We start from the raw sequence: 20,045 nt of genomic DNA, 5'->3' as shown, positions 1-20,045 counted from the left end.
ATTCAATGTGAGTGAGAAGTATCTTCTTTCTTAGTTCTTAATCGGTTTTAGTAGTTACTTTTAAGTATATAATAAGTTATTAGTACTTATTAATATTTCGCGCTAAAATAGATGATAGTATTTTTGGTGTGCTTGTGTATGGTGTGTGCAATGTGGTGTTCAAATGAATGTACATCAGCGACTGTTGTTTAAAATAGACAACATAAATTATTCGAATAAGGAACTCGTAGACATCATCAGCGTATATTACGAGGAAATGAAGAACGTTACTGCTAAAGCTAGTCAGATTTACGTAACAAAATTCCAGTACAAGAAACCATATCAGCAGTGATAGATATTAGTAATAATAACACTGTTTAGAACATACTAAAACAGAGTCAATTGCACCCACATTATTTTCAGCGGGCGCACGAAATGAAGGGTGATTCTGGAAGACGCTGTAACTTTTGCATTGTAAATGATGCAAAAAACTCAGCTGACAGTTTTGTATCGCGATTACTATTTACAAATGAAGCAATCTTTCAATACATGTCGTGTAATTAATATCTGTAACTTTCACGACTAGATTCAAGAAAATCTGTACGTAGATAGATTCACCGTGTCAGTTGTCTGCTAATATTTCGGGCAGGTTTTATCAGAAATAAAATTACTAGTCCTATTTTTCTATCACCTTGGTCAGCAGAACAGGAATCTTGATTTCCAGCGAGGTCAATTGCTTTCCCTCTTTGAGCACGTCGTTCAATTGCAAACGAGAGAAAATGTAATTTGTGCAAAATGCTGCACCACCAAACTACACTCGCACTACGTGACATCTTTCACGACAGATGTCCATTCAGCCTCCAGATTTAAATCTACTGGATTTTTATTTCTGGAGACACCTGAAGCAGTTCATTCAACGCTCTTTGAAAAAGTTGAAATTACATATTCAATGTCCCACGGATATTATACAAAATGTAATGATAAACTTTCGTAAAGTTCAACAAGGTAATCCAGTTTTGTATCTGAGAGCATGGTGAATACATTGCAGACAGGACAATTACGATGCGCATGTATATGTATAAATTCGATTAAAAGAAGGACATTTATCTTCTTTACTTGAGAATTGAATGGGTTGGATATTAAGAAGCGTCTTAGGAATTTTGTGAGAAGGCAGGATTTAATGTCATGTATTGGTTTAAGTTTTAAGACATTCAGTGTAAAAACTATTATTATATTTTGACATAGTTGTGTTATTAATTCGACAGTTCAGTGATGTATTGAGTCTACGTGGCGAAGGCACTGTCTCTGGCTAGTTCTAAGTTAATGCACGGTGACAGTGGAATAAGCTTTCGTTCCAAACGTATTTTTGGCGTTTTTTCAGTAACGAATATTTTAGAAAAGAAATGAAGCCTCAAATGCAATTTCATTTTTGATTTTCATCTTGTTTTGGCATATTAAATTACAATTATTTATCGATCATATCGATAAATAACGTTTTAACGTTCAACATGTAAACTATTGTTCAATATAAATTTTGAACAGTTACTTTGCTAACATCTAATAAGTAATACTTATTCAATTATTTTAATGTAAACAGAGGTTTGATCTAATGCGAAAATGTCAATATTCTTTCAAAAGGCTATTAAAAAAAATAGGTGTTTATTAAATATATATTTACAGAAGTGTATGGATAAATATTCACACTATTTAACACTTATTAATTTTCCATATAGATTATTTAAACTTCGTTACCTTTTACTTAAATTTGTTTCAATCGTCACTATAGCGTAATGATTGGTGTCATTCAAATGTTATACAGCACTGATTATAAACGAAGTTCTCTTCCTTATTAAGAACGATAGAATGAATTTTAATTTTAGTATTTATATATCTAATCTAAAATGATTGTTTTCATTTTTACACAAGTTAATTAAATTTCACTGTATATATAGTTATTTTTCAACAAGAAACAGTGGTAGATATAACAAAACCTTTTCCTATGATAAGTTGACTGGTAACTGTTAGGTAGGAAAGCATCATTTAAATAGGTAGGTAGAGTCTTCATTTTTATGAGCATAATATATTGTCAATATCTAGACAAATTCATCTGACAGATACGTAGATTTGAGCATTAGAAGTGAGGACGAAAAATGAAAGAAGAAACAAAAAACGGGCAGGTAGCAGAGCAAAGGATTCTGAACTGCGCAGCAAGCTAGGCTTTGCTAGACTTCTTGCTAGCCTCTGTTGTACAACCACAGGTAGGAGTATTAGATTCATTTGTTTAGACATAGGGAGATGAATGGCAGAGTGTGCATGATATAATGTTTTATAATATTTCTGCTGAATTATGTTAACAACATTTTTTTTATAAACAAAACTATATATAACAAAAATACAAAATAATTGAAGCTAATTACTTATTGGCATACTATCGGTAAGCTTCTGAATTTTTATGCTTTCTATGTAAAAATTTAAGAACTTCATTTCGGTACATTAGTACCGTATAACAGGAAGATAATTAAATAGAATTTATTTAAAAAAATTAATAGCTAGGTTTTATTATTCGAAAATTATTAATAAACTCAATTTCAAATATCTGATAGAACTAGATGAGACGTGTGCTCTACACTATCATCCTTTTTTGGTATTTCATTTATCGAATTTCTTGATTATTATAATAATACAATAAAGAAGTTTTTTTATTAAAATGTTCCCTCTATGTACAAAAACAATATTAATTATTATGTATCATAACGAAGTTAGGTATTCTAATTTATATTTTGCACTATATTAGGACATGAAAAATGAATAACATATATTTCGTGTTTCTATTATTAAATCATTTTTACACTTTACATACATACATGTAAAATGAAAATGACAATAATAAATATCTGTTTTTGCTTACACTTAAAGTATATAAGAAAAAATAGTAATTATTTTTATTCTTACTTCTTGTGTATTAATTGCTATCTTTCGTTTTCATTAATTTCTGGTTTACCATTTGGGCTGGTACTCCCAGAGCGCTCCATGTCACAACTACCATTGTCACTCGGTCGTCACCGGAGGTAAGTGAATGTAAGTCAGTTTGTTTTTTTTCTTTTTTTTTTTTTCGTTATTTATATTTTTAAGAGTGTAATATTCGAACTTCAGTAGCTTCCAATTTATTAATCTTATTTAACATTAAATTACTTCAATTTTAAGAAATATGTATGTGATTTAGTGATTATTTACTGATTAATCTATACACTCACAAAATATAGTAATATTTTAGTATAATTGCAGAATTTAAGTAGTATACCACATAATACGTGCTGGTTCATGAATTTGAGTATTTAGATTTCTTTTACAAATTAAAAATTTGTTGACTTCAGTATAGTATATGGATTTATGCCTAATAATTTAATGTAAAAAATTAATTTTTTTTGTTAAATATTTTCGTAACACTTTAAAACTTGGAGAAAATTAAATTAAAAGTTTGACTAATTATGAATGCAGTGACTGTTTTTAAAATGCTTGAGGAGTACAAAGACAGTGGGATGTTTTTTGTATTTAGTCATGAACTTATAATTTATGAGTATTCTTCTTACAACTCACACTTTGCAGCTTCTAACCACAAACTATATATTTATACATTCGTATATCCACACACTGGAGCTCAATTTGTTTACTTAAGACGAGCCGACCGATAGTCAAGAGCGACAAAAAATAATCTAGAAATATATACAAAAATGTCTAGTGTTTCACATTTCTAAAAGTACATAATCCCTGGAGGATTTAATCTATGCGATCCACGCCACCCATGTACCGATTGTAATCCAGAACAACATCCAGTTTCTTTAATACGTTGTCCTGTAGTCCTATCAATTTTGGTTGATTCTTCTATATGAGGAGTATGTGCTGCTGTCAGAGTCGATACTATTCTTTTATTTCTCCACATACACAATACCATTGTCTTATATTTTACAATATATCTTACAAATATACGTCCTTTCTCGAGTTACTTTATATTCTTCACTTGTTCATCAGAAGGCATTGTGTTCCTATTCAATCGAACAGTATCACACACATTAGTACCACTTTTGTATAGTTTTTCGAATAAAGCGGAAGATGAATATTAATTGTCTAAAAACATTAGTCTTCCTTCATGTAATAAATTTTGTGACAACTCGAATACAACTGAACCAGAGATCCTAATCGATTTAAAATAACATTCTTCTAACATTTTTCCAGTACATGATTTTCTATTATAAACGTAACCGGTCTCACAATCATATAGGACAAAATCTTTTAGTCCGAATTTCACCCGCTTTGATGGAATAAACTGTTTGAAAAATAGTCTGTCCTTCCGTAGCATGAAACTCTTATCAACTACAACGTACTTTCCTGGACGATATATTTCTTGAAAACGTTGTACCAGCATCTCAATAAACGGTTGTGATTTACGAGTTTTATCATTTTTACATTGTGTATATCATTAAAACGTAAATATTTTTAAATTAATAAAAAATTGTGAATTTCTTTCTTGTCATAATCTACTTGACTAACGAAAAATTATATGATAATTCGGTACTCCCCAATACATTGATATGTTAGGAAGTCGAACTATGCCCATGCATATGCTAATTGCAATAAATAAATATATATCATTAGGCGTAATTTTATTGTCAGATTTGGGATTGCATATATCCTATTCATGATCTTTTTGTTGCTACATTTATTTGTATATTCTGCTATTACTTGGGCAAATTCCTCACTGACAAAATCGTTAAAAGTAGATATAGTTAATGTATCAGAAGTTATATTCGATAGCGTCTGTACTTTACTAGAATTATCTGTGTACTTTATCATTTCCAGCACAAAATATTCTTCAGCAGTCGAAATCTTCTACTTTCTTTCATAAGTTTGCTCAGCCTTTCCGATAAAGGAAGTTCGTTTCCAAACGTTGCATGTGTTTCTTCTTGATCGTCATTATTATTACTATCACTTATAATCATATTTCTTACTTTCTTACTGAACGTTATAACGCTTTCAACCAACGAAGAAAGGCTAAATTCTTGTTCAATTATCAATATACGGATCATAACATGCGAATGTACATAAGGGCATTCTAAATAAATGTGTCTTAGGTAACTAGGAGGAATAATACACAAAATATTTCGTCTAGGGAGTCAAACAGTCGGTGTTAGTTGACGAAATATCTTGTCAGAAGTATTAAACGGTCGGTATCGACTCGCGAGATTATTTCGTCAGAAGTATTTAACGACTGACCTCGAGTCACGAGATACCGCGTTAAATGCATTAAACGGCCAGTATCAGGTCGCGAGATCTCGTCAAAAGTTACGAAGGGGTTAAACATCGTAGAACTATCTTTGTCGTTTTACCTTTTTGAAATATAGAAAATTTATTCCTCGCCAATTTCCCGAAGAAATGCAACAGTTACTTAAAAGGTTTCGTACAAAATGAATAGAAAATGTGTATTGAAGAGAAGACGAAGACTTCAAAAACTGTTAATTTGGTGGAAAGTATGCCACATTAGGAGATAATAAGGAGTTCGAGTCTTTAATTGGCGTATTGGTGCGCCTCGATGATGTACAGTGTATTATACAAAGGTGTAATCAATTATGAAAATGTTGGCTACCCTAAAATTCCCACGGACGACGCGTTAAAATACTCCAATACTAACCAAAGGCAATTTAGCAAAAGGCTACGGAAAAAATGTTCACTTGTATTCAATACTTCTATGCAAGCACTTTTTATTGTATTTTTGGTGTATAGAAGGATACAAAAAGTTTTCCATGAAACAAAAATTTGACATTTCAGGAAGTATGTAATATTTTTATACTGAGGTACCAAATAAAGATAAACAAAAATAAACGCATGTATATAATACACTTAAATACAGCAATGATATTCCTGCTTATGTAACAGCATAAGTATAATAAATTATTATAAAATAGAAAATAATTCGACTGCAATTATGTTTTATATCATTGTCATTGGAAGAATGTCACGAATGCATCAGTTGCATCTTCGGAAACACAACACGAAGAATAGAATAATTTTTATCTATATCTCGGAATATTTGATTTTTATCGCTCTTGTGCATGTCGCTCATCCTACACAAACAATTCGAGCGATCCAGTGTACTCTTAACAGACCGAAAACGCGAGTTCAAATAATTCCAGTAAGTGTTGGGGATAAACACGTGTGATCTGAGAGACTTTGAAGATGTTTGATTTGATTTTATAGATACTGACGATGTCAGCCTCGTTTATGATAACTACTTTTCAGAAGTTTTAAAATCTATTGCAAGGAGGAATTTAATATTTTCTCATAACTTACCCAATCTTTTTTTCGTAAGAAATAAATCACTAATAATCCGAAAATTTGAAAGATTTCGAAACCCTGGGAACCCCAAATATGGATTTTGTTTTGTAAGAGAGTAGTATTTTGTTTTATGAACTGAAGTCTCGACAAAATATTTGCATAAGTCTTTATTGACCGTAATTAAACAAAATACAAGTAAAAATAATAATATAGGGAAAAGTTGCCGAATTTGAACCATGAAAATATTGTGTATTTTAGGCTGATAATAAAATACCTTCAGTATTTGGGAAGTAACAGAAAAAATGTTTTAGTACTTATGTCTTCAAGGTAATGTAATCTATTTTTACTTAAATGTGATACAGAAAGTTAAACAGGTAGTTTTTTATAATTTGTGATATTAATCCCATGAAAGTAACTAGTTTCCTGGGATATTAGACATTTGGTTTCTTAAGTTGGACAAGTAGATAGATTAAAGTGTAGGAATGATTTCTTTCGTAAAAACAAGTGTACAAAAAATATTTTTGTATATATCAGCGTACCTAATGTGCAAAATCTCATAGAAAGGGTTTTGCAGTTACTCTTGTGCATAGTATATGAACACCCACCATACAATGTTTTATGCATTGTATAATGTTTTTTCCTTAGTTTCTTCAAATGAAGTATGGAACCACTTAGAAGACTTCTTTTTATACCTTTAAAAATAATATTGACTTTGTAATATTCTACTGTTACTCATATTAGAGTGGTCCAATCTAGGCAATTTGAGTAAATGTTGAGAATATGTTGAGTTGAAAAAGTAGAGAAATGTTTCTCTGAACTTTATTTGTATGTAAAAGTTTGAAATTCAATACAGTCAATTGTAGTTTACTCTTAATGTACTTTTTTATGTATGCATTTGAATGCTATTACTTTAGCATAACTAGAGAACTTTCAGTTTGATGTCAAAATATTAGATTCTTAATAAGTAACGTACAATTAGTATATAAGCAATACATACTGCTTGTCACACGGCGCATATTGCTTATCCGTAAAAAATTACAGTAGTGATCCAACATAGGCGCCTCAGTCCAAATTTGGCACCCTTTCGCTATTGACACATCTAATCCAGATTCTTGTTGAAGGACACGAATATTTGAAGTCTTTCAATATCTAATCTACCTTTATTGAATATACAAGATAATTTAGAATCACACTACACACTAGAATAAGTAAAAAATGTCATATAAACACATCCTGCATATCTTAATTCTCGAGTCATGGATGACTAAAAAAATGTTCAAGCGACCCGCTATGCACCTAAATATATGCTTTACTATATGCTTTACTACGTCTCGATCTTATTAGATGTAATAGCTCTGCCACATTTCTTTAGTACACTGAGAACATTCGTAAACAGTATTTTTGCAAACCAATAGATAGGACAAACTAAACCCACCAGATAGTCACTACGGTCTCCTTACCTCAACCCATTGATTTTTTATCCTTGGGGCCATTTCAAATCTATTGTATACTCAATATAAGTGAACAGTGTGCAAGAAAGTATTTCAAATAGATTTGAGGTTATTTAAGGAACATCTAATATTTTCCAGTGAATACAAAACTCTATGTTAAGGTGTGCGTAGTAGCGTATGTTGAGGCACGCGGTGGACATTTGGAACATTTTCTTAGTCATGTAACATCTTTACTTCTTTTAGCGTGCAGATTCAGTTCGTGAAGTATTGACATGCATTTCCGAAACACCCTTGTATGTAGTTTCGGATGTATTGAAAGGTCTTCCAGAAAGGTCTTGTTGGTGGCGTAATGAGATGTTCGTTTGATAATTTGTTTAAATTCAAATACTTTTTTCTTGTTTGGGTTTCGAATATTTTGAATCATGAAAAAGTGTAAAGTTTCGAATTCTTAAAACATGAATGTTCTTGGATTTCGAGAAATCTCCTTGGTATTAGAGGTTAAAGCACGAAAAACTATTGCGAGTACATACATAGCTAATGTATTTTGTAAATGTTATCTTTCTACCATTGAACGTTATAGGTAATAGTTGTAAGCGATCAAGAGTTTTCTCGCGAATGTTTTTTGGTATGCCGTTCAGTTGTAGTAACTCCTTATTTGCCATAACATGATGAGGACTGTAATCATATAATATGGTAAACGCCTTCGTTCTTTTATTTCGTGTAAGCCACGTGTAATAAGACGTTATCGATGTACCAGTACTAGTTGATAACAAAAAGTTGGAGTAAGTTAAAACACGAGGTTGAATTTTTATCCCTGTCAGATGCAAAAAATAAAACAATACCTATACTACAAAAACTATGTCACTAATAGATCATAACAGACATAAGAAGTATTTTTATGTGTATAAGATATACTTTTACTCGAAGTACACGCAAGTTTATGAACTAGCATGATATTTATGTGGTTAGACGAAAAGTGTCTATAGTATGTGAACCGTTACTAAGAAATGATTCTAAATAATGTTTTATAGTTAATAATTAATTGTTTTAACAAACAGCAGAATATAATTTTAGATACTTTTATTTAGCGTATAAATTGAAGCGTGATTAGGTTTGTTTCAAGAATTTTAGTTTTTTTTTTTTATAAAATTTTATAAAAACATGATTTTCATTTGTTCCAATTATTTTTCAGCATTGTACATGGTTAAATATTTTCTAAGAAATAAAGTTATTTTTGATTAAATGTAGTTGTCTTTTTTATGCAAAGTCCCAAACCATAATTAATTCAATATTATATAGGTAATATAGTATTTATACGTAATAAACGTGCAAAAATATATAAAGTGTATTAGAGCATCTTTCTGAAACAAAGCTATTTATTTCAGTCAAGTTATTGTAATAAACAGTTTTTTTTTTTCGTTTTTTTTTTATCTTCATGATCATTTTTATGTGATCGCCAACATCAGATAATCTTTTAATTATAATCTTTATTGATTTTTGGTTCCTCGCTAAATATTAACCCTTATCACTTCAACCAGCAACAATACTGTCAAGCTCAAGTCAGCATTTGATGCATAATATAGTAAAATGTACAAAAAATAATATACTAATATTTATTTTATCATTTATGCATTCTTAAAATATCTTGTGCTTTATCGAAAGTGAGGAGTTTCCATAAGACACGTTCTTTTGTAAGCATTCTCTGATATACCGTTTGCGTATTAGTAATTTTTGTATGTTGCAAAGAAGCTACATACTTTTTTGCCTTGGAGGTAGGTATGTACTGCACTTTCCAGTAGCTCTGTAGTTATTGTGTATTTTTTCCGTGATTATTGATACGTGGACATAATCGATATTGCAGTCAGGCATTTTACTGTTCTAACACTTCACGAAAATTTTTTTATATATTTTAGGGTATATCCCGATCTTCTTCTTTCTTTTTTGCGTCATTCAAATTAGTAGTTTTTCATTTGTAACACAAAAAAATTTATTGTCAATATGTACCATATCGGTTTTTAAAACATTTTTTTAATGTGATGCTTTAACCAAACGCATCACATATGACGTCTATTCGCGTAATCTGTTGATAATTGTAAATACTTTTATAGCAATTCGTTATTAAATGATTCTAAGCCATCTAAGGTTTACTATAACGATATAATGGGGATGCTGCTCTTTAATAAATTAATATCTTAGAGCTGTTTATGTATTGACGTTCGTGGATAATGGTGTTATCTTTCTTCTTTGTAGGAAAAAATTTTGGGATGGGGGATTGAGATGTGGTCAAGTTTGCAGATTAGTTGATGAAAATGTGAGGTTGGTTAGATTCTTCTGTATTCAAATTATAAAAAAAAAAATTATCTACATTGAATGGATGGAATACATTCAAAATTGTATTCATTAAATTTTATTTTTCGGTTGATAATTTTCTATTACAAAGATACAGTTTTTATTATTTCTGTCCTGTAACGCGTACAACGTAAAGTCTTTAAGACAGTTACATATCCTTTAAAAAATATCTTTTTTGGAAAAAAAAACGGTTATACCTTCGAATAATATTTTGTCAAAATTGCAAAAAGTTGTTTGTTATATCGTAGCAGTTGTTAAACATCGAAAAATTTCTGCAGTTTGATGCACCCCTTTTTAGGGGCTGGTTTCACCCTCCGAACACGAACGTCATAAAATTCGGCTATGGATGCATAAAACAGAAATTGCATCTTTTAAAATGGTTATTTATTGATTAATCCTTGTCGGAGGTATGTTATCTCCCACGTGACATTATACAACTCAGATCTGAGAGTCTGACGTTCGATAAGGGTTAATATTGATTGAACTTTAATAAAGTTATGGTGGTTTTCAAACTTCAGTTCGACAACATTTGTTCGCCTCTTAGAGCCAAGTATCCTACTGTGCTGCAGTACTACCACCAGCATATTTCCCTGCTGGCGTGGTTTGGAGTTGACTAACAAGCATGTGGGATTGGAAGGTTTTGCAAAATCCAAGTCCACGTGTAAGATAACGTGAAATGTATATATATATACAGGGTGTAACAAAAATGTCGCAGTTCCTTAAAAGGGGTGATTCAGGGAGTGATTTGAAACAACTTTTTCCTTAGCGAAAATGTAAGATGAGGCTTCGTTAACGAGTTATTAACGAAAAACACCGGCCAATGAGAGCGCGAGTTTGCCGCCCGAGCGACCGCGGTAGCGTTGGGTACGCGCGCTAGATGCTACGGTTGTACTCCGAACAAGAAAGTCGTCATACATGGAAGAAAATAGCATTAGTATGAAAACTGAAAGCGACATAATAAATAATACCGAGTCCTTTTTTTGCGTATCACTTGAAGTGAATAATTACTTAAAATCGAGGAAAGCTACGTGCAACGTAAAAACACGAATATGTAAATTTCTTATTCGCATAACGTATAAACGAAAAAGTAATACAACGAAAAATAAAGGAAGAAGAGGACAAACTTCACCTGTAGTTTGTAAACCTGTGTCACTGGGTCACTGTACCGATCCTGGTCATCGACTGTCGAAATGGTTTATGCTAGGGCACGCGTTTAGGTAATTTATGGCTTTATTGCTTTGGTTTCGAAGGAGACATGATCTCGGACTGTCCGAACAAAGAAGGTCTGAGGTGCTTAAACTACGTGGGGGGTACAAGGAGCTTCTTTGGCAAAATTCTACCCAAACCTAACCCAAACCATTCCGACGGTCGATGACCAGTATCGGTACAGTGACCCAGTGACACAGATTTACAAACTACAGATGAATTGCATTTAATTCATTAATGATTATTATTTTTTAAATCTAACGCAGACTACTTTCAACGTTTCTATCTTCAACGTTAATTCTCCAATTCTCCGTTCGTTTCTTTTGTTGCATTGCTTTTTCGTTTATACGTTATGCAAATATTTTCACACTAATGCTTTTCCTTCGACGCATGTCGACTTTCTTGTTCGGAGTACAACCGTAGCGCCCAGCGCGTACCCAACGCTACCGCAGTCGCTCGGACGGCAAACTCGCGCTCTCATTGGCCGGTGTTTTTCATTAATAACTCTTTAACGAAGCCTCATCTTACATTTTCGCTAAGGAAAAAGTCGTTTCAAATCACCCCCTGAATCACCCCTTTTAAGGAACTGCGACATTTTTGTTACACCCTGTATATATATAGAGAGAGATTCAATTAAAATGTACCACTACTAAATGATTTAAACTAGATATTCTAAAAGAGTCCACGCAATACTACTCCACTTCACGTTTTACCTCGTGATCTGTACGCCAGGGCTTTCCGATCCACTCTGCCGAATTTCCCTTCATCCAGCACTCTCGTCTCCAGTCATTCATCTCTTCCTTTCTCACCCACGACCCAAATCTAAACAATAAATTTAATGCTATCTTCAAGAGTTTGGGACACGATTCTGCCGGTCATCGTCACTCGCCTGCAAACCATCAGCGTCTCAAATGGCCCAGTCGTAAATTACTTAAACCTAAACGTTCTTAAACCTAATATAACCTTTTCGAACCCACAAGCATGCTTAAATATTTTTGGCGTTATATTAGGGTTAATAGATAAGTTAATAGATAGGGTTAATAGATAATAAGTTTTCAATATCCAGGTGTAAGTTAGACCATAATTATACGATAACCAGCCACCATATTTTTTATTTGAAATGAATAGAATAGACAGGATTAGGATCTAATTTCAGAAACAATACAATTTTCAAAAATCATGAGAAGGTTGATTAAATGATTGTATTCGCGGTATTATGTTGATTTAAATTTTTATTTTTGTTTATTTTTATAGAATTGGTAAATCGTATTGAAATATGATTCAATAAAAGTACAAATAATACGAAAGCAGAAGGCCTATAAATAGACGCCTTTGTTAATTAAAATGTGAAGGATTATGCTCTTTAATGCAAACATCGTAACATGATTTGTATTTTTCACTGAGAGGAAGTTTCGTATCAGTAGTTTTATTATAATCAATATAATATTTATTTCAATATCAGTTCAATTTCAATATTTCCATATCTTCAGTCATATTCGAGGCGAAGAACTAAAAAAATCCTCGTCTAATACTGACATAACGAATACGTACTTACATTCTTTGTAGATGGTACTTTCACTGTATATTTTGAAACAGAATATAGAACAGAGGTAGGTAGGATTAACCGTTCAAGGATGGAATATTCTTACCTATAGCATTGTATGAATGCGGATGAAAACTTTATAATTAGAAAGCTTATGTTTTATAAATTTAGCTGTATATACGCGTTCGCAACTGTTGAAAAATTATTCAGAAATATTCCATTAAACATTTCATGTCGCTTTGATCTGAAGACCTCAGGAACGTCTCAAACTTGCTATTATATTTGCTAACCTGAGCAAATTTATACACCCTGGAGCAGCTATCAGCACACTAATTGATTTTATCGATTTAAGTCTTAGACTATGTACTACTGGATATGGCCTGTATACGATGCATGTACAGGAAATTTAGGAATCGAGTGAAGCAAAGATAACGTGGAAAGTGGGACGTCACATGTAGGCAAAAGATGATTCAAAATGGTTGATACGACATTAATTTATATTATTAATTACTAAAAATGGTGCAAACATGCTGTGTTCAAGGTTACAAGGAAATACACAACACTGTTCAAACTCACAATATATAGGCAACAACAAATTAGTTTATGATAAAAATAAAATACGCAGCAGGCTGACTAAAACTATTTTATTTTATAATTTTCAATTAAAAATAAATCATTTTTCTCCAAATACTTGTGTACTATTCGTATCTTTATTACTTGTTTAAGCTAAAATAAGTTTTAAGAAAATAATTAATCGGACACCTTTTACAGAATATTATCAACATCTCAATATTGAATCCAAATAAATTTTGCAAAATTATCTGCAAAATATGTTATAATAAGCTCTATTTAAAATTTTAAAAGTAAAGTAAAAACTAATGACTAAAATATATACGTATAAAAAATATTGTATACCTTAAAAATATATGTATACATTTATTTATTTCTTTCTTACAAAAATTAACAACATATTCGAGTCGAACATTAAAATAATTTTATATGTTTGAAACATTGATATATCACTTTTTTGAAACTCCAGAGGTAGTACACATCGTACTATCGTAGCTTATACATCTTGCCCATATGTGACGTTACGTAGATGTTTTATCTTTGCTTCAGGGAAATTATCTGACACCATGTCCATAATCATACATAGTCTAAGATCTAAGTAAACAAAACTAAAAATGCTTACGTCAGATGCTTACCTTCAAACATTAATGAACATTCATTTATTTGAAATAAGACGCAACACTTTAAGTGTATTCCCTGTTTGATTTTATCGATCTAAATATAAAAATGCGTACATAAGTTCGAAAAGATATGTCAGATGTCTCTTATAAACGCTCAGTTATTTGATAAACATTCACTTTGAGTGCATTTCTTTATTAATTATAATTTATTATTGTAATTACCATTACGATATAATACATGAATGATATAAACATACAATCATATCCTAAAAGTTGAGCGTATAAGTAAGGGTAAGTATTTATTTTTTACGTATAATTATTATTTTACTTTGTCATGTAAGTCATTTAAGACAGATGAAAAATTACTGGTATTTAATAAGTTTTTCTTTATTAAAATCTGATTAAGTGCTATTATCGTAGATATTCAGCACAGCCTATGAGTGGTTAAATTGGCATAAGCGTGAGTACATCAATTGGTATATCATTATGGCATATCGGTAAATCTAAACGGTAGGTGTAGAAAATGGTATCGTTTTAGTTTTTTATGATCTTCTGAGATGTCAAGTAATTTTTTGGCCAAGTTGTTTAGATGGTTCTTCAGCGGTTGTTGATATAACCTGCTATATTTGGTAATTTCTTCTTTTACTGTAGGTATAACAGTTTCTTTATTTATTTATTTGTTTGTTTGGTATGTATGGCGTTCAAAATAGTCCTCAGTTTTTCGTTTTGCCGTTTTTCTATGAGTTTCAAATTTGAATTTGAAGCTTTGCCCCATAATTGGCAGGCATATGTCCATATTGGTTTGAGGATAATTTTGTATATTAGTAGTTCGTTGTTGGTTGTTGTGATTTTTTGCCAATTAGCTGCCAAAGTTTTCTATATCTTTCGTTTAGTTACTTTATTTTTTTGCGCATGAGTATTTTCCATGTAAGTTTTCTGTCTAAGTGGTACACCAAGTATTTAACTGTCTTTTATTGAGGTAGTATGTCGTTTAGTTTTACTGGTGGGCATGTTCATTTTGTATCGTTAATTTTTAGCCATTGTTTTATTTCGTTAAGGTATTGTTGTAATTTGTTAGAAACTTCTTGTCGATCCTGGTTGGAGGCTAGTATTGCAGTATCATCAGTAAAGGTAGCAGTTGTGGTATTGGGCATTGTCGGAAAGGCTGACGTATAAAGGCTATACAGCTATATAGCTGCGGCCCTAAGACACTACCTTGCGGTACTCCTGAGTTAATAGGATTATAGAGTAAATATTGCCTATTGTGTTTTAACTTGGTAAAATCTATTGGTGAGATATGACTTTAATATGGAGTAGAATGACTATAGTAATAGTTCTTTGATCTTGATTAGTAGGCCAGTGTGCTAGATCTTGTCGAATGCCTGGGTTGCGTCCAGGAATGCTTTAGAACAGTATCTTTTGTCATTCAGGTCTCTCCTAATTTTGTTGGCAAGTCTATGTTCGATCGTGGCATGTTGCCGTTGAAAGCAAAATTGATGTTCTGGAGTCAGCTTGCAATCATTTATTGCCGGTTTCAGCCTACAAAGTAATAATTTCTCAAACAACTTGGAAATAATTGCCAGTAGACTTACTGGTCTATAGGAAGTTACTTCCTCTAGTGGTTTCCCTGGTTTGAGGATTAGTATAATTTGAGCTATTTTTCAGTAATTTGGGAAGTAGCCTATTCTAAGCATTCCACTACATATATCGCAGTCAGTAGCATGATTGCTTTTTTTGGGAGTTCTTTAAGAATTTTACCTCTTATTAAGTTAATTCCGGGTGCCTTTTTTGAACTCACGTTTTAGTGATTTTCATGTTGGATTTCACCTGGAGTAAAATATTTAATCGAATGCGATGGCATTAGTGGTGCTTTGCACGACTTGATAGTTTGTCGTTTTCTTGATCGTTTATTTGTTTTGTTATCGGTTGAAAAACTTTTGCTAAATGTTTAGCGAACGTTTCGGCTTTTTCTGTTGCTGTTCTTGCCTAGTTTCCATTTTCTATTTTTATTGGTAGGATGGATTTCATTGGCTATTTTCGATTTTTTGTGGAATTCCATAGTGAGTAATCCATGATTTCGCAGCGAATAATATTTTTCAGGAATTCTTTGAAGGTGTCGTTTCGTCTTTTTTGCAATAATTCTCTCAGTTTTCTGTCGGCTTGAATAAGTTTTGTTTTGTCCTGGGAATGTTTGGTTTGTTGCCATCTTCTTTGGAGTGTTCTTCTGCGCATTATCATTTCCCTTATTTCTTTAGAATACCATGTAAATGTTTTATTATTTTTCGGGGGAGGAGTAGATTCCCATGCCGCCATATGTACTGTGCGAGCAGAATGATTGACTGCTTTGTCTATTTCCTTTTCTATTTTTAATGCATGTTTTATTTGGATCGTATCTTCTAGGGTTTTTTATAGTTTGTTCCCATTCGTGAAAGCATTGTGTGACGTGGGTGGTCTTTCCTTGTGAGTGATGTTTTGATTTGAGATGATTCCTGCAACTGTTACGTGGTCTGATTTAAGGTCTAGACATATCTGAATTGAAAAACTTTCTCGATTTATTCCTCTTGCGATGAAAAAATCTAATATGTCCGATCTGTGATTTTCGTGAGTGGGCTAATACATGGGTTCTCCAGTTGCAAAAACTTTTAGATTCAGTTTGAGTATGGTGTTCATTGGACTGGTTGCTTGAGGCTTTGTTGCTTTTGCACCCCAGGAAGTGTGCCTGCGATAAATCTGTTACCAAGCGTTTTAAAGAAGATTATGTATCTCTCCATTAAACACTTGGTAGCGTGGTGATTTATAAATTGTCGAAAGGATTAGTCGTCCATTATAATTTTTTATAACCAAACTTGTGGGTTGCAGATAATCCTTCTTAAAGGGTTGTAAAATATAATGATTGATGGTATTTTTAATGATCATTGCTGACCCTGCGTGTGCATTACGACTGGGGAGGTTGGTGGCGTATACATTGTAACCTGGCATTTTACGATAACTGCGATCTATGAAATGTGTTTCAGAGATTAACAATATGTCTATCTTAGCCAGATTTAAGTGTGTTTGGACCTCTAAGATGTGTTGAGATAAGCCGTTAATGTTCCACAATGTTATCTCATATGACTCCATTTTTGGATCTTCTGTAGAATGTAGTTAAGTCTTGTTAGGATATATTTATTTGTTTTGTTTGTTCGCTTATGAGATTTTTCATTTCTGTCATCGTTTGCATCATTATAGTGATCTCTGCATTCTTATGTTGCATATCGTTGTCCAAGATTTCTTCACTGTTGTTCTCGTGGTTCGTTCTTTAATGGCACTCGTATAGGATAGACCTTTTCTTTTGTACTGTAGGTTTTTGGCACACGTGCCGTATGATTGGTAGGTATTGTATGATTTATATTTCCTCTTCCAGGCGGTAGTATAATGCTACGCAACCTTTGTAGTATAGAAAATTTATTTAAACTATGAAAACCCCAAAGTATTATACCGTAAACTATCACTTAGGGAAACTGAAGAAACGATCCACACACGGAGACCACCTAACAATCAATGACCTCTTTCGACTTCCGGTCCCCCGTCCGGCACTGTCGCCAGGTCTATTCGGCTGTCTCTGTTTTTGTTTTTCTTCGACAACCGATGATCCGCAACCAACCCTGTGTGTCCGATCAAGAGAGACAGTTGATCTTGGCTTGAGTTTTCTCCGTTCGTCCCTCTTCAGCAGTTTGATTGCCCTTGTTGTAGATAATGGTTCTGAACCAGGATTGGTTTTGCTTTTCTTGAGTATCATTTTGAATGAAACTGGTTTCTCTGATAGAGTTGTTGATTCTCTTTTCTTTTTATATTGAATTACTTCTCAAAAATCCTGGAAGTCTTTTTTTCAAATATTCGTTAATGATAGGATATTCTGAATGTCGGAGTCAGTGTCCATTGCCTAACTCACCATGATTGCTATTTGTGGAAAGATACTCTTTCGTGTGGTTTGTGTATTTTGTTGGGTTTGTTTATTAACAGTTGAATTTAGTGCAAGAATGTTGCAGTCTTGTATCATGAATATTGAGTTTTTTTGGACTATACATAATTATTTAATGCTTGTGTGAGCATAAGCCACACAGGCATTGTTTCATGTGTTACGTGTGCGTGTGTTTTCTATGAGTATACCTGTTATAATTGTTGAGATCAGAGCTTTTAAACTTAACTATACATTCCTTTGTGCATTATAAACGACTTATTTTAAACTAAAACTAATTATCACTTAACGAAATTAAGGACCATAGAAAACGCGTGCTCGTTCTTCTATATGCGATGTCGCAACAACTTCAGACCGCTCACTCTTACTTTTCACACACATCCCATACAAGACCGTTTCACATATAGTTCGACCATACATAAATCATATCTTTAATAATACTTACTATTGTTAAACGGTGCGTGTAGACTGTTTCTTGGTGTGTGTACAATTGCTATTATGTCTCGATTACAGTAGTTTGTATACAACATATTTGCACTGCGTGGCTGTTAAAATGGAACTAATAAGAAGTTAAATTGTATAACTTATCTGTCCGAATTCTTTAAAATTTTGAAGAACATTTATACCAAAAAATTATAACAAAGTAATGGTATCAACTAATTCTCGCCCGTTTGCCATTTATGCAATGTTTTTAGGTAAAACTTGGAATATGTCACGAAGAATAATGTTTGATACCTAACATTCAATAAATCAGTGGAATAAATGCCAAAGTTGAAGCGATAATCCAAATTTTTAATGAATCAACAAAAGAACATTATAAAAAGAAACATTCTATTAGACCTTTATAATTTTTAAACCTTTTTGTAGATAACAGATATGATGTTAACTTTTTAATTTTGTGTATTTTTAAAATAAAAATTACGGTTTATTTTACGTTATATACTTTTTGATAGCAAGAAAATAAAATAGAAACTAAAACTATACTTTATTGATAATGATAACAATAATTGATAATTATAATAGTGGTTATTGTAGCGGCTCGTAATGCATGTTTCCACTGCGGTGGATACATCGAGACTAAAAATTTGCCGGCAGTAAGAAGGACAAAAGGATTCCCGCCGAAAATAAACAATTTCAGGTCGTGCTGAGCACGTCGACACAAATGTTCCCCGCGAAATTCGAGACCGCTACTTTGCTCGTCCAACACCTCCCCTCAAAGTCGTAAGCTCGGAACGCTCTCATCCCCTAATTGAATCATTCCCAATTTTTTCTAGCAATGTGTATGTTTTTGTCCCGTTAATCCTTTCGTAAGGATATCTGCCGGCATATCCTCAGTGCACATGTACTGTAATTCGATCGCGCCCGATTCGCAATGGTTCCGTATGAAATGATGCCCTAGGTCAATGTGTTTCGTCCTTGAACAATGTACTGAGACGCTTGCGATTAATCGTTGAGCTCCCTGGTTATCGTTATACAAAAGGGGTGATTCAGGGGGTGATTTAAAACAACTTTTTCCTTAGCGAAAATGTAAGATGAGGCTTCGTTAACGAGTTATTAACGAAAAACACCGGCCAATGAGAGCACGAGTTTGCCGTCCGAGCGACTGCGGTAGCGTTGGGTACACGCTGTACTCCGGCTGTACTCCGAACAAGAAAGTCGGCATGCGTCGAAGGAAATAGCATTCGTATGAAAATATTTGCATAACGTATAAACGAAAAAGCAATGCAACAAAAGAAATGAACGGAGACTTGGAGAATTAATGTTGAAGATAGAAACGTTGAAAGTAGTCTGCGTTAGATTTAAAAAATAATAATCATTAATGAATTAAATGCAATTCATCTGTAGTTTGTAAATCTGTGTCGCTGGGTCACTGTACCGATACTGGTCATCGACCTCTGGAGTGGTTTATGGCAGGGTAGAATTTTTCCAAAGAAGCTCCTTGTACCCCCCACGTAGTTTAAGCACCTCAGACCTTCCTTGTTCGGACACTCCGAGATCATGTCTCCTTCGAAACCAAAGCAATAAAGCCATAAATTACC

The 20,045-nt window shown here is 32.8% G+C and overlaps 1 protein-coding gene across 2 annotated transcripts in view; it reads left to right on the top strand.

Annotated features, from left to right (window-relative positions):
• Hrb87f (Heterogeneous nuclear ribonucleoprotein at 87F) overlaps positions 1-9,003 on the top strand; it is a 38,144-nt gene extending 29,141 nt beyond the window's left edge. The window contains exons 7-8 of one of the 2 annotated variants that reach the window (XR_013002273.1): positions 3,002-3,047; positions 8,953-9,003. The gene's annotated coding sequence lies outside the window, so the exon portion shown is untranslated. Of the gene's footprint in view, positions 1-3,001; positions 3,058-8,952 lie in introns of both variants that reach the window. The other variant, XR_013002274.1, reaches the window with a different exon arrangement.
• Positions 9,004-20,045: the final 11,042 nt, after the last annotated feature.

Source organism: Calliopsis andreniformis, chromosome 7 (genome assembly GCF_051401765.1).
Source record: "Calliopsis andreniformis isolate RMS-2024a chromosome 7, iyCalAndr_principal, whole genome shotgun sequence".
NCBI classification, from domain to species: domain Eukaryota; kingdom Metazoa; phylum Arthropoda; class Insecta; order Hymenoptera; family Andrenidae; genus Calliopsis; species Calliopsis andreniformis.
Note: the sequence above shows the minus strand (reverse complement) of the source record. Positions and strands in the feature narration are given on the sequence as shown.